Below are 27,474 nucleotides of genomic sequence, written 5' to 3' on the forward strand. Positions count from 1 at the left end.
TTTAGGCTTGATATGAGATGCAGAAAGAACTGATGTCTAACTGTAACAGCTTCTGATTTCATGGATCCATGCGCTAAATTATAGCATATTGGCCATCGGGATAGGGCTGTTTAGTGAACTGATTAAGAGTGACATTGCCTTTGGCTTAATAATAGATATAATTTGATGTGAAAACTGTTAAAAAATAAAGTTCACAGTGTCTCAAATTGTGCCTTGTGAGTTTCGGGTTTCCTTGATTCCAGCGGTTGTTTGGTTTCCGTATGGGCTGGCATTGCCAATGGGCACAGGATTCAGGGGAGGAACCAAGACTGAGCCGGGGCAGATATTGGTTATTCTCCAGCTGAACCCACAGCCTTGCAAATCTTTCCTTTTCTAGTTATATATATATCCAATTCTCCTTTGAATTTTGAATTAGAAATAAGTTTTATTTGATTTAGAAAGTTTTAAGTCTTATAACCATTTCAATAACATTTCTACAGGAGGGAATTAAAATCAATAGTTTTATGATGATATAAAATTGTGTTAAATGATAACATGTATGGCGGAAGTTAATAATATTCAATGAGGTACCTCATTAAATGTTAAACCTGATTGGAGTAGGTGTAACTGGGGTTTTAACAACGTATTGACTGCTAAACAACCATGCTGGCCCCGAAAAACAAATTTTTATATTTGCGGTATGTCAAATTTTTCCATTATGATAAAAATCACAATTAAAAAAAAATATATATTTTTTAAAGTTTGTTCATGACATTTCAGCTTGTACCTTATTGCTATGTGAAAATCCCAATCTTTATTTCACTCTCTGTAACATTATTAAAAAGATCAGATAATTAGTGCTTTTTATTTCCTGGCTTGCAATCTGTGAGAATTCTTCAATGTGATTGGCTGCTTAGACAGCTTGACGACATCACTGCTGCATCGCGCTAGGAATCCCCTATTGACAGCGCTACAATCATTTACACGTCAAGAAACCTAAAAGCTTTCGCCACAGAGATCGCAAAATCTCTGCGGGGGGCAACTTTCTTCGGGGCCAACAGCAAGCGCCGCCGCACCGCCGCTGATCGCAAACTACAGGCATCTGTCTTCAGCACGAGACAAGAGAAAAATCATGTCAAATGTAACCACTCGCACGAGCTACTTATCCAAGGTGAAGGTTCTACTTTTTCATCTCTGAGGACATTCATTGAGGTTTAATAACCAGACATGAAGAGAAAGATTGAGCTTAATGAGAAAGGTTACAGAGAGGAACAGAGATGCTTCCTGAAATGCCAGTTATCATGAGAATTAAGGGAATTAATATTTTTCTTCAATTTTAGCAAATAAAATGTAGGTCTGATTTAATGTTGCATTGTTGAAATAATACAAAATTTGCAGAAGTTTGGAAATTCTTTTTACAACAATTGGATTTGTCTGAGTACAATTATGGAATCTTACATCACAGAAGGAGGCTGTTTGGCCCATCGTGCCTGTGCCGGCTCTATGAAAGAGCTCTCCAGTTTAGTCCCACTCCCCCCTGCTCTTGCCCCATAGCCCAGCAAATTAGTCCTCTTCAATTGCCTTTTGAAAGTACCTATGGATCTGATTCCACCGCCCTTTCAGGTAGTGCATTCCAGATATTAACAACCCTCTGTGTGAAGAAATGTCTCCTCATTTCCCTCTAGTTCTTTTGCCAATGATATTAAATCTATGACCTTTGGTTACTGACCCACTTGCCAGAGGAAATAATTTCTCCCTACTTGCTCTAACCACCTCCCCCCGACCACCACCCACCACCACCCACCATAATTTTGAAGACCTCTATTAAGTCTCCCCCTTAACCTTCTCTGCTCTAAGGAGAACAACCCCAACTTCTCTAGTCTCTCCACATCACTGAAGCCCCTCATCCCTGGTATCATTCTGGTAAACTTCCTCTGCACCCGCTCCAGGGCCCATCAAGTAGGAGAACTTGCACTGAAAAAAATCAAGGGCCCTATTATTTAAATGTTGGTGCAAAAGGCACGTTAGACAGTCTCGCAGCAATAATTGCATACAGTTACCAATTGGACTCCACGTTTTGTTTCATGGGCAAAAGTGGCAACCAAAAAAATTCAGGGAGGAGGTGAGGATAATTTATTTTTATGCAGCGAGTTGTTATGATCTGAATTGCATTGCCTGAAAGGGTGGTGGATTGTAAGAATATAGGCTTATGAGGGTATTTAGCGGGATTAGGCACTGCAAGAGTTAAATGACCCTAGGCTTTTTTTCTAGAACCGGTGTCCTGCCGAATCCACTACTTTCGGACTCTCAGGATGACGTGTGATCACAAGCGGCCTTGCTATTGCAAAAAAGCTAATTGTTATTGCTAGAAGAGAGGGAAAAACGTCTCCAGCATTATCTCTTAACTCTCCTGTCTCTGGGAATGCGTGAAGTCTTGTAATTTGTTGAAATATCATCTAATGTAAACTTTAACTACTTTTCAGTATTAAGCTTTGCTAGATTGCAGTTTAATGTTAAGATTGCTAGTCTATAGTTTTTATACTTTACTTTTATTTCTCCCCTGTTAGAATTAGGAAAAAGGAAATGTCTAAACTGAGGGTTTAAATTAGAATTCTTGTTGTCTTCAAGGTTTATGGGTTACGTCATCAACTGTGAAAACGGAAAAAGCGTGTCCTAAGGCTAGAAGCAGATAAGGGGGGGCCCAAGATCTGTGCCTGGAGGCAGAACCTGCTGTGCCTATGCTTGGATGGATTTTTCCACAGTTCCGGTTTTTGGGGTATATCTCAGAGTAGACGGGCCAAGGAGGATATCAGGCAGGTGTAGACGTTCATGTGAATAGATGGTAGGAGAAATGGGCCACGCCTTCTTCTCAAGGATCAACCGATTAATGAAATTCTCAATTGTTCCTGGTAAACTGCTGCTTGAATACTGCACTGTATTAGTTCTCACATATGCTTAAATAAAATCATAACTGTTAACAGTACAGAGTCAGCTTCGAACTATTGGACAGACAGTCTAAAGGGACTTCAAATTTAATAATGGATGCAGATTCAATAATGGCCCAGAAATTCGGGTCGGAGGCTTCCCGCGGTTGTAAGCCCCCGACCTGCACTTACCTAGCGCGCCGGCCGTTGAGCTGTGGGTCTGCGTGGGATTCCGATCCTGGGCCTGCTCCAACTGCCGGCGCGCAGTGCTTGTGTATCCCAGGGGCGCAGTTAGTTCGATGCGTCCCCTGGGATCACGTGGGCCATGGAGAGCCAATGGTAGCAGGGAATGCTTCATTCATAAGTTTGACAGGAAGGGCTATCAAACCTATAAATACTATAAGCCCCAAAACATCACTAAAATTTCAAATATTTTTTTTTTTAAATCACATTTTTAAAGTAACTATAAATTACATGAAATAACTAAACAATAATTTAAATTTTTGAAAAAATTAATTACAGTTTCTAACAGGGCTAAAAATCAACTTACCTTTCTTTAAAGTATTTAAAAATAATAAACCTGTGGAAAAAATGTTTAAATTTTAATTAATTCACCACTTACCTTGTTAAAAGCAGGCCTTGCGCCTGCTTTTTAAAAGTGTAACTGCTGGAGACTTACCCTCCCGGAAAACCCTGCAAAAAAAACGTAAGTTCGATGTGCACGCGCTGCCTCTCCCGCGCATGCGTTCGACCACTGAACCCCTTCTTTCAGGGGAACGGAAGTTCCGGTTTCCCGCGCATATGCAGTGCATGCACAAAACCGGCACTTCCATTGGGCTTACGGGTGAGTACCCCGTGCGCACTCACGCGTTGGGACCCAAATTTCTGGGCCAATAACTTTCAAAAGGGAATTGGATCTCTACTTTAAAAGGAAAAAAAATGCAGGGTTATGGGAAAAGGGCAGGAGAGTGGAACTAATTGGATAGCTCTTTCTGAGATCCAGCACAGGCACGAGGGGCCGAATAGTCTCTTTCTATGCTGTATGATTCTATGGGCTAAGATACTCAGTATCAGTAAAGAACAGCAATAATCGCTGTTAATCAGCTTTAAAAATCAGGTAACGAGGCCCTTGATTGAGTTATATAACAATTGATTAATACACACAGAACAAAACCATTCGGCCCATCATCCCTGTGCTTAATCTCTGAAAGAGCGCTCTCTCAATCTCTTTCCCCTGTCCTTTCCGCAAACCCTTTTCTTTTTTACTTTCTCAAATATTTATCCTCTAAAGTTCCATTATAAACCATTATAATGTCAGCCGTGGCTCAGTGGGTCTCACTCTCACCTCTGAGTCAGAGGTTTGTGGGTTCAAGTTCCTGCCCCAGAGACTTGAGCACAAAAATCTAGGCACTGTGGGAGCGCTGCACTGTCGGAGGTGCCGTCTTTCACATGAGACGTTAAACCGAGGCCCTCGTCTGCTCTCTCAGGTGGACTGGCCAAAATTTATCCCTCAATCAACATAACAAAAACAACAGATTATCTGGTCTTTATCACATTGCTGTTTGTAGGAGCTTGCTGTGTGCAAATTGCTGCCGCATTTCCTACATTACAACAGAGACTACTCTTCAAAAAAGTACTTAATTGGCTGTAAAACACTGTGGGATGTCCGGTGGTCATGAAAGGTGCTATAGAAATGCAAGTGTTTCTTAAATGCAAGTCTTTTAAACTGTATTCTGCTTCCATCACTGCTTCTGTTAGGGCATTCCATGTCCTGCAACCCTTTGCATAAGTAAAACAAAATGCTTAACCTCTCCATTCCTAACACCAGCACCAGAGCCCATTGGATAATGGCACATCAAAGCCAATCAACTTCAGAAGCTGTTCTTTGCAGAGAATGAGGTAGACATGGCACTACAGGAAATAATGGGACAAAGTACAGGCGCCCAGGATGGGCGCTGGATGCAACCTTAAGAAATAAGAGAAACGATAAGAGCAGAGGATGGAAGGATTTGATGATGTGATGAAGACCAGAAAGGAGAAGACTGTATTCAACCATCAAGCCAGAAAAAGCAAAAAGAAAGAACTTGCATTTACATAGCACCTTTCGCAAACTCAGGACATCCTAAAATGCATTACAGCCAATGAAGTTTTATTAAATTCAGTCACTGGATGCGGGCATCACTGGCAAGGTCCAGCATTTATTGCCCATCCCTAATTGCCCTTGAGAAGGTGGTGGTGAGCCCCCTTCTTGAACCGCTGCAGTCTGTGTGGTGAAGGTGCTCCCACGACGCTGTTAGGGAGGGAGTTCCAGGATTTTGACCCAGCGATGATGAAGGAACGGCCAATATATTTCCAAGTCAGGATGGTGCGTGACTTGGAGAGGAACTTGGAGGTGGAGGTGTTCCGATGTGCCTGCTGCCCTTGTCCTTCTAGGTGGTAGAGGTCGCGGGTTTGGGAGGTGCTGCCGAAGAAGTACTTTGTGAAGTGTACTCACAGTTGTAATGTAGGAAACGCGGCAGACAATTTGTACACAGCAAGATCCCACAAACTATCCCACACACTAACCAAAGAGGCAGGATGGGCTGAGTGGCCTCCTTCTGTCAGCTGTGGCTCAGTAGGTAGCACGCTCATCTCTGAGTCGGAAGGTCGTGGGTTCAAGTCCCACTCCAGGGACTAGAGCATGAAAATCTAGGCTGACACTCTGTTGGAGGGGTCGTCTTTCGGGTGAGGCATTAAACCGAGGCCCCGTCTGCTCTATCAGGTGACCGTAAAAGATCCCACGGCACTATTTTGAAGAAGAGCAGGGGAGTTATCCCTGGTGTCCTGGGGCCAATATTTATCCCTCAATCAACATAACAAAAAAATGGATTATCTGGTCATTATCACATTGCTGTTTGTGGGAACTTGCTGTGCGCAAATTGGCTGCCGCATTTCCTATATTACAACAGTAACGACACTTCAAAAAGTACTTAATTGGCTGTAAAGCGCTTTGAGACATCCGGTGGTCTTGAAAGGCGCTATAGAAATGCAAGTCTGTTTTTCTTTTCTTTTTATCATTCCATGATTCTGTGATACTACGAAATATAGCAAAACATTGTCGGCCAAGTATAAGGGACTGGCGATGTAATCTTTAGTACCAGTGGTTCAGCTTGTCGATTTTTCAGCCACTCCACTAAACAGCTTTCACCAGGACCAAGAAAAATAGTTGATTACATTGAGAGGTTTGCAATAAAGTCTTCAACAGTGAATTGATTTCCGCTCCAGTAGATGCGCCTTTAAGGAAATTTGCCTACACAACAGACATTCCAGAAGTAATTTGTCGTGTGAAGCACCTCGAGGCATTTTGACGATGTGACAAGATTCTTTATAAACAAAGATCTTTCTTTTTTTTCCATTAATTTAAAATTCGAGTCATACCAGGACTGAGAGTTTTTACCTATCAGGAAAGGCTGAACAGGCTGGGGCTTTTTTCCCTAGGAAACAGAAGGCTGATGGGTGACCCGATAGAGGTCTTAAAAAATTTAAAGGGGTTCAACAGGGTGGATTGTGGGGGAGTCCAAAACTAGGGGGTCATAAATATAAGACAGCCACTGATAAATGCAATAGGGAATTCAGGAGAAACTTCTTCACCCAGAGAGTGGTGAGAATGTGGAACTCGCTACCACAGGGAGCGGTTGAGGTGAATAGTATCGATACATTTAAGGGGAGGCTAGACAAGAACATGAGGGAGAAAGGAACAGAAGGTTATGAGGATGGGCTTAGGTGAAGTAGGGTGGGAGGAGGCTCGTGTGGAACATAGACTTCAGCACAGACCATTTGGGCTGAATGGCCTGTTTCGGTGTTGTAAATTCGACGTCATAATTCTATGCCAGTGAGGTACACCAGTTTTTGAAACGCATGTTGCTCGCTGAAGCAGCCTGTGGTGATACTGTGCCACGTTGATGGGGGTTGGGCTAAGGGAACCAGCTGGACTTGTGGCCCCTCACAGATTCACACTTAGTGGGTTGGAGAATTTTGCTTTGCCGTACAAAGTTGGTAAATAGAAGCACGAAGGAATGCCGAACGCAGAAGTAAGAAAGAACTAGCATTGATAAAGCGCATTTCATGACCTCGAGATGTCCCAAAAGCACTTTACAGCCAATGAAGTACTCTTGAAGTGTAGTCACTGTTGTAATGTAGGAAACGCGGCAGCCAATTGCGCACAGCAAGCTCCCACAAACAGCAATGAGATAAATGACCAGATAATCTGTTTTAGTGATGTTGATTGAGGGATAAATATTGGCTCAGGACACCGGGGAGAACTCCCCTGCTTTTCTTCAAAAATAGTGGCCATGGGATCTTTTATGTCCATCTGAGAGAGCAGACGGGGCCTCGGTTTAACGTCTCATCTGAAAGACGGCACCTCTGACAGTGCAGCACTCCCTCAGAACTCCACTGGGAGTGTCAGCCTAGATTATGCACTGAAGTCTTTGAAATTGATAAACAGTAGACCTAAACTAAAAATACGTACAAATAATGACTTGAGTGGTTGAACTCTACATAGTAAAGAGAATTACATAGTATTTACAGTACAGAAACAGGCCATTCGGCCCAACAGAGTGTCTACCGAGAGTTTCAAAAGACAAATCAATTCGGAATAAGGAAATGATCTAATCCAGGACTGTTTATGGTCCAGGTGCCACATGCAGACCTTACAAACATGGCCCACAAAGATCATGTGACTCAGTCCTATTTGCTTATACACAGGTTGATTTTATGACTTGACATCGCTTAATTTAAGTGGGATGAAAGTTAGGCTGATTCCTTCACAAAAGTGTGGTCCAACCTGCCTGATTTTCCAATCCAAGCCCTCACTCCTCCCTAACTCTATCACCTCCTCCAGCCCTACAACCCTTTGAGTTCACTGCCCTCCTCCAACTCCGGCCTCTTGGGCACCGCCCCTACTTGCTTTCCTGCACCATTGGCAGCCGTGCCTTCAGCCGTCTCGGCGCTAGGCTCTGCAATTCCCTCTCGAAACCGCTCCACCTTGCTCTCCTCCTTCAAGACGCACCTTAAACCTTACCTCTTTGACCAACCTTTTGGTGACCTGTCCTAATTTCTCCTTCTTTGGTTCGGTTTCAATTTTTGTTTGATGCTCGCTCCGGTGATGCCCCTTGAGATGTTTTCCTATGTCAAAGGTGCTATATAAAGGCACGTTGTTGATGTTGTCGATATTCTCTGTACCCGCATCATCCAGTGTAACTGGCCACAGAGACAGCAACATCTTTTCTCATGTTTGTTACTCGCTCATCTGTTCTTTATGAAATTTGTGGGCCTGGAGGTTTGGAAAAGGCTGATCTTCATGCAACTGCCTCATGGGTGGGTGAATCGTTTATCAGAGCACCAAGATCTGTTAGTGTCAGCCACCTTAGATACCTGCAAATTCATGGGAACATTAATGGTGATCCTGTGGCGGAGCTACTAAGGGACTCCGACCAACTGTATATAATTCCCTTTAATAATATGTTAGCTACAGCCTGAGTCTGTATCTTTGTTTTTACTGTTTGCATGTACAGAGCGCGGTCCCTTTAAGAGCGCGGGCAAACGTGATGACGTCACGTCGTTCATCACGTGATCCCCCACCGGCGGGAAAAACGTGATGATGTCATGACGCCAACCATGGGACTGCCCTAGCAGTCCTCGTGGAGCCTCCGAACTGACTAGACCTGTTTTTGTAGTTCTCGTGTATTGGTTTGTTAAACTCCGTTTGTTTTATATTAAGCACCGTTTGTTGATCGCCTGAGTCGACCTCAGTCTCTTGATAGGAACTAGACATTCCTACAATCCCACAATATGGCTGATCCCAGCAGGAAGTCAATGGTGGAAAATTATGAGCTACTCGTACACGATTTTCCAAGACGTGTTAGTTGGGAGGATTGCGGAATCACCCTTTTGGTGATTTAAAATTACCCCACAAGGACAGAAAGCTTGAACGCTCCTGATCTAATCCAAGGGTAGATCATTAGCCCCTTGCTACTAACTTCTCAAAATTGAATAACGCGTTGCCGTAACGACAGTGTGGTGACATTCAGACGAGGCAATACAATTCCGTTCCATCGTCAGAATGCAAATTAGGGATTGGCGAGCTGAGGCAGCCTCTTATTTTAGTTTCCCGCATTTCCTTCAGCGCTTCCCCATAACGAATCACAATGATGTACGATCTGAAAAGGGATAAATTCTCCATGGTTCCAGGTTTGATTCCAATTGCTCGGGACCAAACAGAAAGTGCGGGAGCTGTTTGTTACATACTCTCTGTAATATAAAGGTGGCGCGATGATGGATTCTGTATGTCAGCCCGCCTGACATTGCACTTGTGCAGTCTGCGTGATTAAGGTCTCGCGAAAAACCTGTTTTTTAAAAAATAATAATCTTCTCCTTTTGGTCAGCCAAGTGTATAATGAAGAGATAAGCCTGCCTGAGCAATAGACAGTGCTTCAGAACAAAGGAAGGCGAGTATATTATTACCAGCGTGTTGAATATGCAGTAAAAATGATGTATTGTAAGTGGTGAGAAGTTTATCATTTTCGTAGCGCCAAAGTCGATTACTGCCAGAGTTTGTTATGTATTTAATGCCTTTCAACTTAGAATATTTTTTCCACAATGAGATATTTTATAATAAAGTCTTGCAGAACTAGGATAGAAAGTAGCTTTTCCATCATCTTATTTTTCCGTAAGTGTAGAAAATTATATTGGAAATAACTTTAAAACCTGGCTGATTGATTTTAGATGTGCAGCGAGATGCTAAGTCCTTTCCATCCATTATACTCAGTCCCCCCCCCCCCCCCCCCACACACACACACACACAAGCACTGATTATAGGCATTCCTGTGACCGTGCTTCTCTGAACACCAATACAACAGCAAAATACTGTGGATGAAATAAAAAACAGAAAGTGCTGGAAACACTCAGCAGGTCAGGCGGCGTCTGTGGCGAGAGGGAGGTAGGTTTAACATTTCAGGTCGATGGTTCCGACGAAGGGTCATCAACCTGAAACGTTTACTTTGTTTCTCTCGCTCCGCAGATGCTGCCTGACCGGCTGAGTGTTTCCAGCACTTTCTGTTTTTACGTCTGTGAACACACTTTGGTTCACTGCTGGAGCTGAATAAAGTAAACCAGTCAAATCTCCTTTGTGCTTCATCTATTCTGAGAGTTGTGCATCAATTCTGCAGCCTCAGAAATTCAGATTATCGTATTTATTTATTTATTCATTCATTCTTGGGATGGGGCGTCGCCGATATTTATTGTCCATCACCTAGTTGCCGATCAAGCAGACTGCTTTGTCCGGGATAGTGTCCACACTGCATTTCTTGTGTGAGGTTGTCCCCTGTAAGCAGCCCGCTTGATTGACATCCCACCCACCACCTTAAACATCCACTCCCTCCACCACCGGCGCACCGTGGCTGCAGTGTGTCCTGTCCACAAGATGCATTACAGCAACTCGCCAAGGCTTCTTCGACAACACCTCCCAAACCCGCGACCTCTACCACCTAGGAGGATAAGGGAACACCATCAACTCCAAGTTCCCCTCCAAGTCATACACCATCCTGTCTTGGACATATATCGCCAATCCTTCATCGTCACTGGGTCAAAATCCTGGAACTCCCTCCCTAACAGCACCGTGGGTGTACCTTCACCCCACGGACGGCAGCGGTTCAAGAAGAAGCCCCACCACCACCTTCTCAAGGGCAATTAGGGATGGGCAATAAATCGTGAGAATGAGTATAAAAAAAAGAAGCACAGCAAGTGAGAAAGGTGTCTTATAAGTGAACAAGTCACAAGTTATTTCTTTTCATTGAAGTTTCTGCCACTCCCTCCCCCCATCGCCCCGCAAAGACAGAATTGAGTCAGGCATCAGCACATCTTTCTGTGGAGAGGGTCACTGGTATGAAAGCAACTCCTAGGAACAGCATGCATTCCATTAGTAGAAATGTCCTTTTAGTTCACAGCCGCAGTGGTTAGGGTTGCAGACGACCCAAGTGGTGCAATCTGCATCATTGATTATATCTGAAAACAAGTTATTTCTGTTTATTGATGCTCTACTGGGGAAGAGGAAGTGTTACAGTGCAAGCAAAGTTCTTAATTAAGGCTGTGAACACTTCACATTCGGAGATGGTTGACCAGGTAATGATCATAGTGTTTCCCGTGAGAGATTTTCATCAATAACAACTTTCATTTATATAGTACTTTTAACGTAATAAAATGTCCCTAAGCGCTTCACAGAGGTCAGTACAGGCACTGAACTGTGACTAGAGAAGGGTTAGGCGAGGTGATTGGTCAAAGAGATTGGTTAGGAGGAGGGGAGGGTAGAAGCAGAATGAAAAGGTTTGGGGAGTATTATGTCTGTGAATGATTGAGACACGGACAGCAGGAGTTGAACAAAACAAGTCTTTACTGATGGAAGTCAATAGTGAAACTGAAAACAACAGAGGCCCACTAGCGCCTTTTATACAGGGGTGGTCACTGCCGGTACTGCAGTCTGAGAGCAGTTATTCTCTTAAGGGTACATACACAACAATTCCTCCCCTTTTAGATAAACAGTACATAACATTCATTTAACAACTAAATGATAACTAATTACAATCACAATTACGGTTGCTAGGTACATTGGTTAAGTTTAAGCAATTATAAGTTCAGTCTTTGAGGAGGCTTCCTGATTCTGTCTGGATAACGCCTCTTTGGGGTATCAGGTTCTTCTGGCAATGTTGAGTCGGGATCAATGTCGTTGTTTGGTTCATCTGCTTCCAATATCACCGGTTCTGCGGTAGCTGCAATTGGTACGTCGATTTCATTGCCAGGTGTATCAGATCATGGTGTGGAGTTGACGTTTTCCAGTAACTCTAGAATCTGGTCAGCATGGCGTCTTACAATGCTCTCTCCAATGTCCACGGTATACATGAGAGGTCCTTGCCGTGTACAAATCGTTCCTGGCTGCCATTTCTCAGTGCGGTAGTCCCGGGCCAAAACTGGTTGACCTATCTTAAAATTCCTGGTCGGCCTTTCATTCATATTCTGAAACTGCCTGTTCTCCACATCTCTTCGGACATTTGGCTTAACCAAATCCAAGCGGCATCGTAGTCTTCGATTGAAGAACATCATGGCTGGAGTTTGGTTGGTAACCGCATGTGTCGCATTCCGGTAGGCAAACAAGAAGTTGTCCACCTTGTGTTGTAGGGGTATATCTTCATTACACATTGCCTTGATAGCTTTCTTGAGTGTTTGGACAAACCTCTCAGCCAATCCATTAGTGGCTGGATGATATGGGGCAGATGTGTAATGCTTAACACCATTGTTCTTTAAGAACCTCCGGAACTCTTCAGACACAAACTGTGGTCCATTGTCAGAGCAAATCTGGTCAGGCAGCCCATTCCTGGCGAATATGTTTCGTAAAACTGTGATAGTTTTTTCCGTGGTGGTTGAGGACATTTTTATTACCTCTGGCCACTTTGAATGTGCATCCACCGCAATTAAAAACATCGAGTCCATGAAGGGACCAGCAAAATCAATGTGCACCCTTTGCCATGGAGATGAGGGCCACTCCCATGGATGCAGAGGAGCTTGTGGTGGGGCGTTTTGGACCTTCTGGCATCCTGCACAGCTCTTGGTCATCTCTTCGATTTCTTTATCGATTCCCGGCCACCACACAAACGCTCTGGCTAAGTTCTTCATTTTTACCCCACCCAGATGACCCTCATGAAGCTCATTGAGCACTCTATCCGTCAACTTAGGTGGAATTACTACTCTGGATCCACACATCAAGGTTCCTCTGCACACTGACAGCTGTTCTCTTCTCGGCGAGAATGCTGGCAGCAGTGGTTCGCCATGTGCTGGCCATCCCTTCACCATTAAATCATAGACCCGTGATAGTGTCGGGTCATTCCGTGTTTCCTTTTCTATGTTTGCATTCGTCACAGGGAGACATTCGACTATGGTCGAGTGGAATAACTCCATTAGATCCACTGCAAGGTCTTCTTCTTTCACCGTCGGCAACGGTAGGCGTGACAATCCATCAGCATTCCCATGCTGTTTAGTTCCTTTGTACTCAATGTCATATTGATGTGCCCCTAGGAAAAGGGACCACCTCTGCAGCCGTTGTGCTGTCATTATCGGTACGCCCGTCTGAGGGTTGAAAATGGAGACAAGAGGTTGATGATCGGTTAGTAGAGTAAATTTTTGACCGTGCAGGTAGTGATTGAACTTCTTCACCCCCCACACTAGGCTGAGGGCCTCTCTGTCAATCTGGGCGTAGTTACGCTCGGCAGAAGTTAACGAGTGTGACACAAAAGCTACCGGCTTCTCTAAACCATCAAGGAATTTATGTGACAGTACCGCCCCAATGCCGTAGGGAGACGCATCACACGCCAGTCTGATCGGCAGTGCTGGGTTGTAGTGAGCCAATACTTCCCTTGAAGTGATTAAGTCCTTACTCTTCTGGAAGGCCCGCTTACAATCATCGCTCCATTTCCATGCTACCCCCGTTCGTAGCAGGGCATTCAGTGGATGCAGAATTGTCGACAAATTCGGCAAAAACTTATGGTAGTAATTCACCAATCCGAGGAATGACCTCAGTTGCGACACATTTTCAGGTGCTGGGACCTTAACAACCGCTTCAATTTTGTCAGGGGACTTATGTAACCCCTCTTCATCAATCACGTGGGCACAATACGATATCTGTTTCTTAAAAAATTCACACTTGGGGCGGTTGGCTCGTAGCCCATGTTCCCGTAGTCTAGTGAGCACCTGCTCTAGGTTGTTAAGGTGTTCACTGTCATCTTCACCTGTCACAAGGATGTCGTCCAAGTAACACTGAATCCCCGGAATCCCTTGCAGGACTTGTTCCATCGCTCTTTGCCATATCACCGGAGCCGATGCTACTCCGAATACCAATCGATGATACTGGTAAAGACCTTTGTGAGTGTTTATCGTGAGATACTTCCTAGAGGACTCTTCAACCTCCATCTGCAAATATGCTTGTGCTAGGTCAATTTTTGTAAAACGCTTCCCTCCAGACAGTGAGGCGAAGATGTCTTCTATCCTTGGAAGAGGATATTGTACTGTGTGAAGGATTGGGTTCACCGTCACCTTGAAATCCCCACAGATGCGAATCTTCCTTGGCTCCCCGGACGTATTGCTTAATGTTTTCTTCATGACAGGAACGATGGGTGTCGCCCACTCACTCCAGTCGACCTTAGACAACACGCCTGCCTTCTCCAGATTCTCCTGCTCTGCCTCGACGGCTGGGCGAATTGCATATGGTACCGGTTTTGCTTTGAAAAACTTGGGAACTGCATTCTCTTCTATTTTTATCGAGGCGGTTACGCCTTTAAGCGTGCCCAGTTCTTGTTGAAATACCTCTTTGGCGTTAGCTAAGATTGTTGACAATCGTCCAGAGTGACGTCTTCATCTTTTTTACCGTCCACCGTCATTGCATGAATGGAGTGCCAATCTAAGTTTATCATCCTGATCCATTCACGTCCCAATAACGGTGGTCCACCATTTGGCAGTATGTAGAGATACAATTTCCGTATTTTCTTGCCGTTGTATTCGACAGGCACCCTTATTTTTCCTCTGGGGTATACTTTTTGCCCCGTATACGTTGTCAAGACGATGGATGTCTCTCTCAAGGGTATGTGTGAGAATAGCCGCTCGTAGTCTCGTCGATTCATGATGGTTAGCGCTGTTCCTGTATCCAATTCCATTTTAACTTGGGACCCTGCTATCGTGAGGGTGACCCAAATGGTTCGGTGATCCTCTTTTGCGATTACATTGTGAAGTTTGAGACAGCTTAGTCTCCTGTTCCCGGATTCACTATCGCTCAGCTGGTCTTCGGAACTACTGTCCGTCATCTTTTGTACTTTCTTGTACGGTCCCTTAGTAGCCTTTTTGTTGTCGCTGGTCTTCTTCCCAGACCTGCAAACTTGTGCAATGTGTCCCATCTTTCCGCATTGCCTGCATATTTTGCCTTTGGACCAGCAGTCCTTCTGGTCATAGTTAGTTCTGCCGCAGCGATAACATTTTGCAAATTTTGTGGGTGCCGTATTCCTATGGCTTTTGTTGAATTTCTGCAGCTCCCCTGGCTGCTGCTTCATATGATACTGCCACGCTGAAAGCCTTATCTAGCGTCAGCTCTTTCACTGATAGTAACTTCTTCTGTGTTCCTTCACTAGGAGTCCACAGACAAATTTGTCCCGTAGGGTATCTGCCAGTCCTTCTCCGAACTGGCAGTGCTTTGATAGCTTGCGTAGTTCCGTAAGGTACTCAGCATTGCTCTCATCTTTATGTTGAGTTCTCCTGTGGAATTTAAATCTTTCTGCTATCAACAGCGGCGCAGGGTTTAGGTGTTCCTGTAGGACAGCAACAATTTTGTTAAAACTCTTCGCCTTCGGTATGGCTGGAGTAATCAGGTCCCGCAATAGGCCATACGTTCTAGCGCCCATTAAGTTTAGCAATACCGATGCCTTTTTCTCATCAGCTATTTCGTTTGCCTCGAAATATACCTCGACTCTTTCCACATACATGGTCCAGTCCTCTATTGTATTATCAAAAGCAGTGATACAGCCAGTCTTCGGCATCTTGCAAATCTAAAATGGCGCCTCCCGCGCTTTGCCTTCTTCCCCGATTTAACAAAATGGTGCCTCCCGCGCTTTGCCTTCTTCCCCGCTGATTAAGATGGCGCCTCCCGCGCTTTGCCTTCTTCCCCGCTGTTGCTAGCGCTGCTTTCCGCGGTTCCTTGCGCGTTTAATATTTCTTTTTTTTTTAATTATTTTCCCGTCGTGGAACAACCCTGTGGGACTCTTGCCTCCCTCTTCTCGGGTCTATACGCAGCCCGGCTTCGTAGCACCGGCTGCGCCCTCTGTGCTCCACCCTCTCTCTCTCTTCTTCCCGACAACGCTGCTCGGCTCCGTTGCAAGCCACCCGCTCGAGTTCGCGACCACCGCAGCCCAGGAAGGATCAGTGTACTACCTGCCAACAGCCCGATTTGCTGAAGCACCGTCGACAGGAACCAGGCCCCGCTTCCGACAGCTTCTCCAGCAATCTTCAACTCCACTAACACAGGGGCGGATGCCCACGGTCGACGCCCGTTTCTACTGCCTCTTACTTTCTTTTCTTTCTGGCCTCGACCTCTGCTCACTTCGCTGTAGGAATGGATCCCAGGAGGTGGTGCAGACTGTAGGTAGGTTCGTATCTGCTCGTCGCCAGTATTATGTCCGTGAATGATTGAGACACGGACAGCAGGAGTTGAACAAAACAAGTCTTTACTGATGGAAGTCAATAGTGAAACTGAAAACAACAGAGGCTCACTAGCGCCTTTTATACAGGGGTGGTCACTGCCGGTACTGCAGTCTGAGACCAGTTATTCTCTTAAGGGTACATACACAACAGAGAGAGGGTTTCAGAATGTGAGACTCTGATGGCTGTGGGCTGCATGAGCAAAGATAGAGAGGGTTAGGGCATGCCGAAGAGGACTAAGTTAGAAAGGCATTAAGTGTGTCTTAGTTTTGCAGGGCCGGAGGAGGTTGCTGTGGGAGGGACAGGTGAGGCCATGGAGTTACTTGTAGATGGGAACAAGGATTTTGAATTCAATGTTTTGATGGATGAGGAAGGTTGATGAGGACAGGACTGATAGGGGAGAGATAGTGCGAGATGGGGTCTGAGTTTTGCGGTCTATGGAGGGTGGATCTCAAGGGGTGGGCAAGGAAAGCAGTTGAATAATTGAGGCTGGAGAAGGCAAAAATGTGGATGAGGATTTCAACAGCGCTGGGGTGAGGTGGGATGGAGGTGGACAATGAAGCAGAGTAGGACGTGTGGGTGAGGTGGCTGAGGTGTGAGCGGGAAGCTCAGCTCTGGGTCAAGCAAGATACCAAGATTCCGCATTATTGGGTTCAATATGGTAGCCAAGTGGTTAAGGTACTGAGAGGTCGTGAGTTTAAATCTCAGCATGGCAACTTGTGAGACTGAATTTTTGAAAGTATGAAAATGTTTTTCTTGATTTCACTTTCTCGCCTGGTTTGTCCTTTCTCTCTTCATTTGCCCTTTCTCTCTGGGTTTTACTTTTCTTTCCCTTAGCAATGCATAAACAGCACATCCTGGGGCTGTAATGCTCACTGGCACGTTTATTTGTCCCAGACATGCAATCGCCAAGATTATCTGCTCCAGTGCTGCCTGAAATGTGGGGAGGCTGAAAAGGTGTTACATCAGGAGTTAGATACCTGCATCGATTAAAGGACCAGGCAGATTCGATTACAATACCAGACTATAAAGTGGTCTGCCTCCAGTCAAGTGGTAAAATCGGCAGATGTACAACCTTCAATGCCAATGTACTTAAATCAATTTATGATCCTACTTTGGGCCTTTGGGGGTAATTTTCACATTTAGCGATATTGCCCGTTATACACTGTTTGATTTTTCTTTGCAACAAAGTGAATTTGTAAAGGAAAATTGGGCAATACTGGGCACCCGATCTGATACCGCCCGTTTTACGCAATCCTCACAAGTTGAAAGGAACCCCGCCATGACTTGTATCTCCTAGTGACGGCAGCTGACTTTTGAACGCAGGTGTCCCTAGCGATCAGCATTGCCATGGTGATAACAGCACACAATGCCGTGTGATGTGCGTGACCTCGCTCCGTCACCATTGCCTCAGTCGAACGTGCTTGTCTGTATTTGAGCTGGCACTTGCAGGATTCGGCAGACGAGGTGCCGGGAAACCAGCTGAGCTCCTGCTCGGGATTCAGTGTCATTCTCTATCTCCTCCTGTCAGGACAAGGATGGGCAGTGATCCGGATTCATGGATCTCCACCCAATTTTTCAACCGACCCACTTTAATACCGCTGCTAAACTACTGGAAAGCAAGCAGAAAATTCCTATCTAACGGTTTCAATTCTGGTTGACAGCAACTTGCGCCAGAGAAGAATTTATTGCAATTATTGTAAAACTGCGCCAATTGTCCTTAATGAGCCTCTTTAATGAGCTATTAATGGGTGTTATGATGAATGAACATTACTGCTTATAAGTGCCTTTCTCACAGGGTAAAAAAAACTTGGAATAGCAATAAAACCACCAACTAATGAGGCACGTGCATCTTTTTACCTCTTCTAACAGCAATCTCCATGGCCATTGGAAGCATAACACAGACCTTCAAATAGAATAGTTATTTTGCATCTGAGTGGCTTAACAATGATTCTGTGACCTGAACTTATTGTATGGACTGTTGAACACTGAAAGACTCATTTATCGAGGTCCCATCGGCCCTCTCAGGTGGATGTAAGAGATCCCATGGCACTATTCAAAGAAGAGTTGGGAAGTTCTGATGGTGTCCTGGCCATACTTTATCCCTCAACCAACATCACTAAAAACAAAAATACTTCATTGACTGTGAAGCACTTTAGGACCACCTGAGGTCAAGAAAGGTATCTTATAAATTCAAATACCTCTGTCTGTTCCTTCCTCCCTCCCTCCCTCCCTCAAACCCTTACTCCCTCCGTCCCTTCCTTCCATCCTTCCATCCTCCCTCCTCACTTCCTTCCTTCCTTCCTTCCTTCCCTCTTCCCTCTCTATCTTCCTTCCTTCCTTCCCTACCTCATCCCTTACTCCCACCCTCCCTTCCTTCCTTCCACCCTCTTCTTTTCCTCCCACCATTACTCCCACCCTCCCTCCTTCAGTCCCTCCCCCCTCACTCCCTTCTTTCCTCCCTCTCTCCCTTCCTTCCTTCCTTCCCTTCCCTTCCCTCTTCCCTCTCTCCATCGCTCCATCCCATCCTTCCTTCCTTCCTTCCACTCTCTTCCCTTCCTCCTTCCCTTCCTCCCTCCCTTCCTCCCTTCCTCCCTCCCTTCCTTCCTTCCCTCCCTCCCTCCCTACCTCCCTTCCTTTCTTCCTTCCTCCACCCTCTTCCCTTCCTCCTACCTCCTTCATTCCTTCCTTCCTCCCTCCCTCCCTTCCTTCCTTCCATCCACCCTCTTCCCTTCCGCCCACTCTTACTCCCTCCCTACCTCCTTCATTCCCTCCCTCACTCCCTTCCTTCCTTCCTTCCACCCTTCCTTCCTCTGAAAATAACAATTAGGAGCCTTCAATAATCAGAATAGACTCAGTCTGACTGAGTGAGAGTGTGACTCACCACAGCAGGAAATGTAAAGCATTGCCTTGCCTCCTCTTGTATTTTCACAATTCAAGAACAACTGGCCCCTGGGCTTCGAGAGGACCTATCCTTTGAAGAACACTCCACAGGGCCGTACATTAGCATATATTACCATGCATGGAGGGGCTTGTTGCCATGGTAAATATGAATAATGACAGCTAATTTCTGATTGGGTGACTTAATTTAATTGTTGGTAGCATATCAAGGCAATAATTTTCAGAAATTGCTACCTTTACTGTCATGTGATAACTCTGACCTATTACTGCTGGGTTCATAGCTAAAAGATTCTAACACCTGCCAGCTGGTTTATTATCCCTTTTGCTTTTAGCAACTACATAATAATCAACGAGTTGAACATTCTCTTCTGAGGCAAGTCTTCTGGAAAATTCTGACAGCAAACTAGAGGCAGTCGTGCTATTTCTGTGGATCAATGCCTAAAACCTTCTGCGACATCAACAACTAGTAATTTAAATAGCGCCTTTGAAGTACAGGCATCCCAAGGCACTGCGTAGAGTGGTGCGAAGAGGAACAGAACGCCGAGGCAGGGGAGAGAGTTTGGCAGGGGCTGATGGAAGGCCTGGGTGAAAGGATAGGTTTTGGGAACATTTTTATAAGAGAGAGGAAAACATTTAGATAGAGAGAGAGGCGACTTGGGAAGAAGTTCCACACTTGCGCTGCTATTTTTTTGGCCGCTACCAATATGGTAGGCGGCGCACTGCTGCCACGCAATGTGCGTTCTGCCACATTGGGGGCCCATATAGCGCCTGAAGGACAGGCGCTGCCAGCCCGATCTTCTGGGCCCAGGTTGCTCCGATCTTTCATTATAACTCAGATCTTTGACATTAGGAATCAACCGCATGGCTCTTCTCTGGACGTCCGTAACTAAAATTAATGGGTGGAAATCTGTGACCATTGTGCGCCCAAATTTCTGATACACGTGTCCACCACGTGAGTCCTCCAATCAGAAAATTATCCCATCATCTGTTGTTGTTGTTCTGGCCACAAACTATCTGAGACATAGCGAAGACAGGGATTCTCTTTAAACAGAACAATATTCCATTTACCTGTAATATGCCCTCATTATGTGGCTCGGTGACAATTTTTTTGTTTGATAATGCTCCTGTGAAGCGCCTTGGGACGTTTTACTAACTTTAAAGGTGCTATATAAATACAAGGTGTTGTTGTTGTCATGCTTCCTGTTATCACAATACAGATTTGATGCTCTATACTCACACTCGCAGTGCAGTGCTGAGGGAGCGCTGCACTGTCGGCGATGCCGTCTTTCGGATGAGATGTTAAACCCTCTCAGGTGGACGTAAAATATCGCAGGGCACTATTTGAAGAAGAGCAGGGCGCAAAACAGCTGAATTGCTTACCTAACAACAGTGACTATGCTTCAAAGTTTTCTGGATGTTTCTGAGCGATATGATAAAGTGCTGTATGAATTCAAGTTTATTCTTTCTTTGCAATGCTGGTCTATCCCTTTCAAGTCCAACCCACATTGAGAATGCACATTTGAAGAATAATCCAGGACATTGGGGGTATGAGAACCTTGTGGTTATGAAACTGGACTAGTAACCCACGGGGTGCAAGTTCGAAACTCATCCATGACAAGCGAAGGTGAGTAAGTTTGGTAATTTGTGGGCTAACACTAGGACAACATGTCCCAGTCCAGTTTACATGTGACTCTAGTCCAGTGTCAATCTGATAGAAAGTGTAAGATTCGCAAAATTCCCACATTCCCCCAAGGTTATTAATAAAAGGGACCCTGCATGGACATTTTAAAAAGGGTACCCAAAAGATGGCGTCCGCACCTCGTGACCAAAAGCCTGCAAGATTTTAAAAGCTTGGACTCTGTAGCAGCACAAGCAGCTTTGGGGAAATCGAAACTTAAAATGCAGTTTCTGTGAAAAAGGACTTTGTGTTTTTAAAGCCAGACAGCAAACAGCAGACATTACACCAGATCGTAGACAGATCAAAACCAGTTAGGCCTATACTTGAGGCCATTGCGTTGTCCGCATAAATAATCGGAAACAGCTTATGGGAGCCATCAAGGCTGGACAGGCCGATTAGAATGCATTAATAACAATACAGCCCAGACAATGCGTGGCTAAAGGGATGGTGCAGGGGGGAGGGCTTTAGTTTCCTGGATCACTGGGTCTGCTTCTGGGAAAGGTGGGACTTGTACAAGTCAGACGGTTTACACCTGAACCAGAGGGGAACCAATATCCTTGCGGGGAGGTTTGCTAGCACTGCTGGGGGGGGTTTAAACTAACTTGGCAGGGGGATGGGGTACAGAGTGGAGCTATAGCAGGGGGTGATTTACAGCCAAATACAGAGGAAAAAACAAGGCAGAGCAAATATGTGAAGGCAAAAGGGAATATGGCAGGGCTGGAAGGCATTTATTTTAATGCAAGGAGCCTTGCAAATAAGGTGGATGGACTGAAGTTGTTGTTGAACACATGGGAGTACGATATTGTTGCTATCACGGAGACATGGTTGAGGGAGGGTCAGGACTGGCAGCTCAATATTCCGGGGTATAGAATCTTCAGGCGAGACAGAGGGGGGTGTAAAAGGGGAGGGGGTGTTGCAATATTAATTAAGGAGTCAATTACTGCTGTAAGGAGGGATGATATATTAGCGGGTTCCTCTAATGAGGCCATATGGGTAGAACTTAAAAACAAAAAGGGGGCAAGCACTTTGCTGGGAGTGTACTATAGGCCCCCAAACAGTCAGGGGGAGATAGAGGAACAGATATGTAGGCAAATCTCAGATAAGTGCAAAAATAATAGGGTAATAATAGTGGGGGATTTCAACTTCCCCAATATTAATTGGGATAGTCAGAGTGTGAAAGGCTTAGAGGGTGCAGAATTCTTAAAGTGCATCCAGGAGAGCTTTTTGAGCCAACATGTAGAAAGTCCTACAAGAGAGGGGGCGATACTGGACCTAATTCTGGGGAATGTAGCCGGGCAAGTGGTGGAAGTGTCAGTAGGAGAGCATTTTGGCGACAGTGACCATAATTCGGTGAGATTTAAGGTGGTCATGGAAAAAGACAAAGATGGCCCGGAAAAAAGGGTTCTAAATTGGGGGAAGGCCGATTTTAATATGATAAGGCAGGATCTGGCCAAAGTGGACTGGGAGCAGCTACTTATAGGAAAATCCACATCAAAACAGTGGGAGACTTTCAGAAGGGAAATAGAGAGAGTACAACGTCAACATGTTCCTGTAAAGGTCAAGGGGGGGACCAACAAGCAAAGGGAACCTTGGATGACAAGGGATATACAAAAATGCATTAGAAATAAAAGGGGGGCTTTTGGCAGTTACAAAAGACTAAAGATGGAAGAAGCCCCAGAGGAGTATAAAAAGTGCAGGGGCATACTTAAAAAAGAAATTAGGAGGGAGAGGAGGGGCCATGAAATAACACTGGCGAGCAAAATAAAGGAAAATCCTAAGATGTTTTATAAGTATATTAAGGGCAAGAGGATAACCAGGGAAAGGGTAGGGCCCATTCGGGACCAAAGTGGCAATCTGTGTGTAGAGCCAGATGATGTAGGCGGGGTTTTAAATGAATTTTTTGCATCTGTGTTCACTATGGAGAGAGACGATGCAGACATAGAAATCGGGCAAGGGGACTGTGACATACTTGAACATATTAGCATCGAGAGGGAGGAGGTGCTAGCGATTTTAGCAGGCCAAAAAGTGGATAAATCCCCAGGCCCGGATGAGATGTATCCCAGGCTGCTGTGGGAGGCAAAGGAGGAGATTGCAGGGGCTCTGACACAAATTTTCAGAACCTCTCTGGCCACAGGGGATCTACCAGAGGACTGGAGAACAGCTAATGTAGTACCATTATACAAGAAGGGTAGCAGGGATAACCCAGGGAATTACAGGCCAGTGAGCCTAACATCTGTGGTAGGGAAATTATTGGAAAAAATTCTGAGGGACAAAATTAGTCTCCACTTGGAGAGGCAAGGATTAATCGGGGATAGTCAGCATGGCTTTGTCAAGGGTAAATCATGTCTGAAAAATCTGATTGAATTTTTCGAGGGGGTGACTAGGGGGGTGGATGAGGGAAATGCTGTGCATGTGGTTTACATGGACTTCAGTAAAGCTTTTGACAAAGTCCTGCATAGGAGACTGGTCAAGAAGGTAAGAGCCCATGGGATCCAGGGTGCCTTGGCGCGTTGGATCCTAAACTGGCTGAGTGGCAGGAGGCAGAGGGTGATGGTCGAAGGTTGCTTTTGTGACTGGAAGCCTGTGTCCAGTGGGGTACCTCAGGGATCGGTGCTGGGTCTCTTGTTGTTTGTGATCTACATAAATGATTTGGATGAGAATGTAAAAGGTATGATCAGTAAGTTCGCAGATGACACGAAAATTGGTGGGGTGGTAAATTGCGAGGAGGAAAGCCTCAGGCTACAGGACGATATAAACGGGTTCGTCAGATGGGCGGAAAAGTGGCAAATGGAATTTAACCCTGAAAAGTGCGAGGTGATGCATTTTGGACGGACAAATAAGGCAAGGGAATACACAATCAGTGGTAGGACCCTAGGAAGTACAGAGGGTCAGAGGGACCTTGGTGTACATGTACATAGATCCCTGAAGGCAGCGGAACAGGTAGATAAGGTGGTTAAAAAGGCATATGGGATACTTGCCTTCATTAGCTGAGGCATAGAATATAAGAGCAGGGAGGTTATGATGGAGCTGTACAAAACGCTGGTGAGGCCACAGCTGGAGTACTGTGTGCAGTTCTGGTCGCCTCACTATAGGAAGGATGTGATTGCTTTGGAGAGGGTGCAGAGAAGAATCACCAGGATGTTACCTGGGATGGAGCGCCTCAGCTATGAAGAAAGACTAAACAGGCTGGGGTTGTTTTCCTTGGAGCAAAGAAGGCTGAGGGGGGACCTGATTGAGGTGTACAAAATGATGAGGGGCATAGATAGGGTAGATAAAGAGGAACTTTTCCCCTTAGTAGGGGGGTCAATAACAAGGGGGCATAGATTCAGGGTAAGGGGCAGGAGACTTAGAGGGGATTTGAGGAGGAACTTTTTCACCCAGAGGGTGGTTGGAATCTGGAACTCACTGCCTGAAAGGGTGGTAGAGGCAGGAACCCTCACAACATTCAAGAAGCATTTGGATGAGCACTTGAAATGCCATTGCATACAAGGCTATGGACCAAATGCTGGAAAATGGGATTAGACTGGACAGGTATGGATGGGCGGCGCAGACACGATGGGCCGAAGGGCCTCTTTCTGTGCTGTAAAACTCTATGGCCTAGAAATTTGGTTTTGGCGCAGCGAGGGCTTTAGCGCCGGAAGTTAGTGCCGGCGCTAAGTCCCCCTGCACTCGCCAAAAATTCAGTAGCGCCGCGCCCAAACGGCTGCCGGCGCTACTGAGGGGTCTCAGCGCCTCAAAACTGGCACCACGCACCGCATTGCGGCGCTATTCCGGCGCTGCGGCGCCCGCTGCGGTGCGGCAGGCTCGGGAAGTGCAGGCCTCCTCCTTCCGTTAAGGAGGAGCTGCCTGCACCCGGCCGCGGCCCGCGATAATCTTTTTAAAAATGAGCCCGGCACCTCGGACAAGTGCCGGGCTTGCTTCTGTTCCGGGCGGGGTGGGGGGGGAAGTCCGGGGAGGGAGCTGCGGCCAGGCGGCCGGCGGGAAAGCGGCTGGCCGCCGCGGGGCCTTTAATGCGCCGGCGCAAAGTTCTGTAAGGCACCTCTGCCAGAACGTTGCTTGCGGCTGCCACGGGCGAGGCGGCCGCAACTCAATTTCCGAGTTCGGGCGGGTTACCATGGCAACCGGGACGCTGCGCACACCGATGACGTCATCGGTGCCGGCGCAGCGCTACCGGCCTAACGCCGATTTAGGGCCCCTGTCAATTTCTAAACTGGCCATAACTTCGGCGCTAGGCCCTCTAGCGCCTCAAAAGCGGCACTAAGGCCAGTGAATTTCTAGGCCTATGACTCTATGACATCAGGCCATTAGGTGTGATAAACGGCCATCTGAATCCAGTTAACTTAGATTGCTATAATCATTTAAAACAGCCCGCCAAAATTGAAACAATCAACTAACCTGATTTGGCGTGCAGTTAAGGGGCTATCGAAAGGAGTATAACTGAAGGCCCCCAGTAGCAATCTCTCGCTTGCTCTTGCTCTTGCCCTTGCTCCTGCTCTCGTGGCTCCGGCCTCTTGGGCAGCCGCCGCCCGTACTCGCGCCCTGGCCTCGTGGCGGGTTCTCTCCTCGCTCCCCGTCGCAAATTTTCAAACAGTCAAGGACACCATACCAACTGCCGGGGAGGGGAACGAGACCCGAGTCCATAGTCATCCAGGATACCCAGGCTGCAAAAGGGGGGCGAGACGAAACTGAGTAGGCAGCCCAGGACTTGTATAGTAACCGAACGAGACGAGATGAAAAGAGATGAAAAAGAAGGTAACAACTCGATAAGAGCAGAGCAGGGCAGCGAAAAATGGATTGATCAGGCCAAGCGCCTAGTTATAAGCTGGTGCTTGGGGAGGCGAACATCTTGTTAAACACTGCGAAAACGCTGGTGTCCATGTCACAATGAATACACTGGCATTTGACGCTTGGGTAGGAAAATCTAGACAGTGAAGACTGCCAATTGCCCTATAGGCACAACGTTACTACCGCCGCCCGCCCGAGGGAGAAGAAGAGGAGAACCCATCGCGACGAGACGATGACGGTAGCTGAGGAGAAGAAAGGTGTGTCGCAGCAGCAGCTCCAGCACCGCGCCCCTGAGACCACGTGGCGATGGGGTACCTAAAAGGACAGAAGACCAAACCTCAAAACCTGCATCCGTCAAAACAGTTGGCTTTGCTTTGGATTGATGAGCATGAATTCTGGCCCCTCATAGCTTAATCTAGTTAGGTATAGGGGGTGGGATAAGGATAAGGGGATTGTTAATGTAGTTGTTTTTCCCTTGATGTGCCATTTGTTCCCCATTCCCTGTAAAAGTATAGTTATTTTGTATTTGCCTGTATTTTATACTAGTGACTTCTCATAAGACTGTTTTAATTTCTGTTTTAATAAAATCTTGGTTTTCTTACATCCAAACCACTTGGCTACTCGAGTTTTTTGTATCGCTGCCTGTACCTAAGTCCGGTGTCTAGAACCCAGGGGCGTGGGAGCGATTTGAACTGCTCACCAACAGTCAGGGGTATAACTGACTGGGCGCACGCACCACCCGCCACCCCCTACAAAAGCGATGACTAGCCACAGGTGAGGCTACGCGACACCGTTTCAGTCACATGCACTAGCTTTAGTCGAGAACACCTTGCACACGATCCAGGTAAATGTGCTTCATGCGTGTATATTTACTGAGCAAACATCTCCCACCATTCAGCAACCAAGGAAGTAAAGCACTCCCACGATCAAAAAAACACACACATTCTGATTTTCATTTTACCGACTAATGCGCAGAAAAGGTTAAAGTTCACATGCATACGCCATGCGCATGTGAGTATTGAGGTCACATGATCAACAACGATGTCCATCACTCATTGTTTATTTATTAATCTGAACAATAATTAGCCATATCTGGATTTCCTGGGAGCCACATGTGGCTAGCTAACGCGTTGGACAGCACTGCTGTAGTGTAAATGCTCTTAGACAATCAAGATGAAGCTCAAAGATCTCAGACACAAAACCATTGTAGGAGCATTATTTCTGCATTGGGCAATAAATAACATGCTTGCCCACAACGTGAGGACATTAGATGCTGAGAGGTTGTTTCCCCTTGCTGGAGAGCCTAGAACTAGGGGTCATAGTCTCAGGATAAGGGATCATAAGAAAATAAGGAACATACGAAATAGGAGCAGTGGTGGGCCATTTGGCCCTTCGAGCCTGCTCCGAGGTTCAATAAGATCATGGCTGATCGGTCTTTCAGGACTGAGATGAGGAGAAATTTCTTCACTCAGAGGGTTGTAAATCTTTGGAATTGCCTACCCCAGAGGGCTGTGGATGCTTAGTCGTTGAGTCTATGAGATCGATAGATTTTTTGAGACTAAAGGAATCAAGGGATATGGGATCGGGCAGGAAAGTGGAGTTGAGGTCAAAGATCAGCCATGATCTTATTGAATGGCGGAGCAGGCTCGAGGGGCCGAATGGTCGACTCCTGCTTTTATTTTTTTTTAATTATTTAAAAAAGTGATAACACAGAGTAAAAACTTTCTAATTTGCTCAGCTGGATAAACGATAATGTTTAAAATGTGTGACTCCATTTTTACTTTATTTGTAAAATTTTGGTCAGTTTATTTCAGGTCACGGTGCCTGTTTCTGTAGAGTTGAAGGCAATTGAAAAACATTCCTTTCAAACTAAATCCAATTACTAGTCTCAGGGAGGCTGTGCACAGAGGCTTTGCTGCCAGTTCAAAGAGAAATGATAAC

This window comes from Somniosus microcephalus, chromosome 1 (assembly GCF_052327205.1).
Source record: "Somniosus microcephalus isolate GS21.2 chromosome 1, FLI_Smic_1.0, whole genome shotgun sequence".
Taxonomy (NCBI): domain Eukaryota; kingdom Metazoa; phylum Chordata; class Chondrichthyes; order Squaliformes; family Somniosidae; genus Somniosus; species Somniosus microcephalus.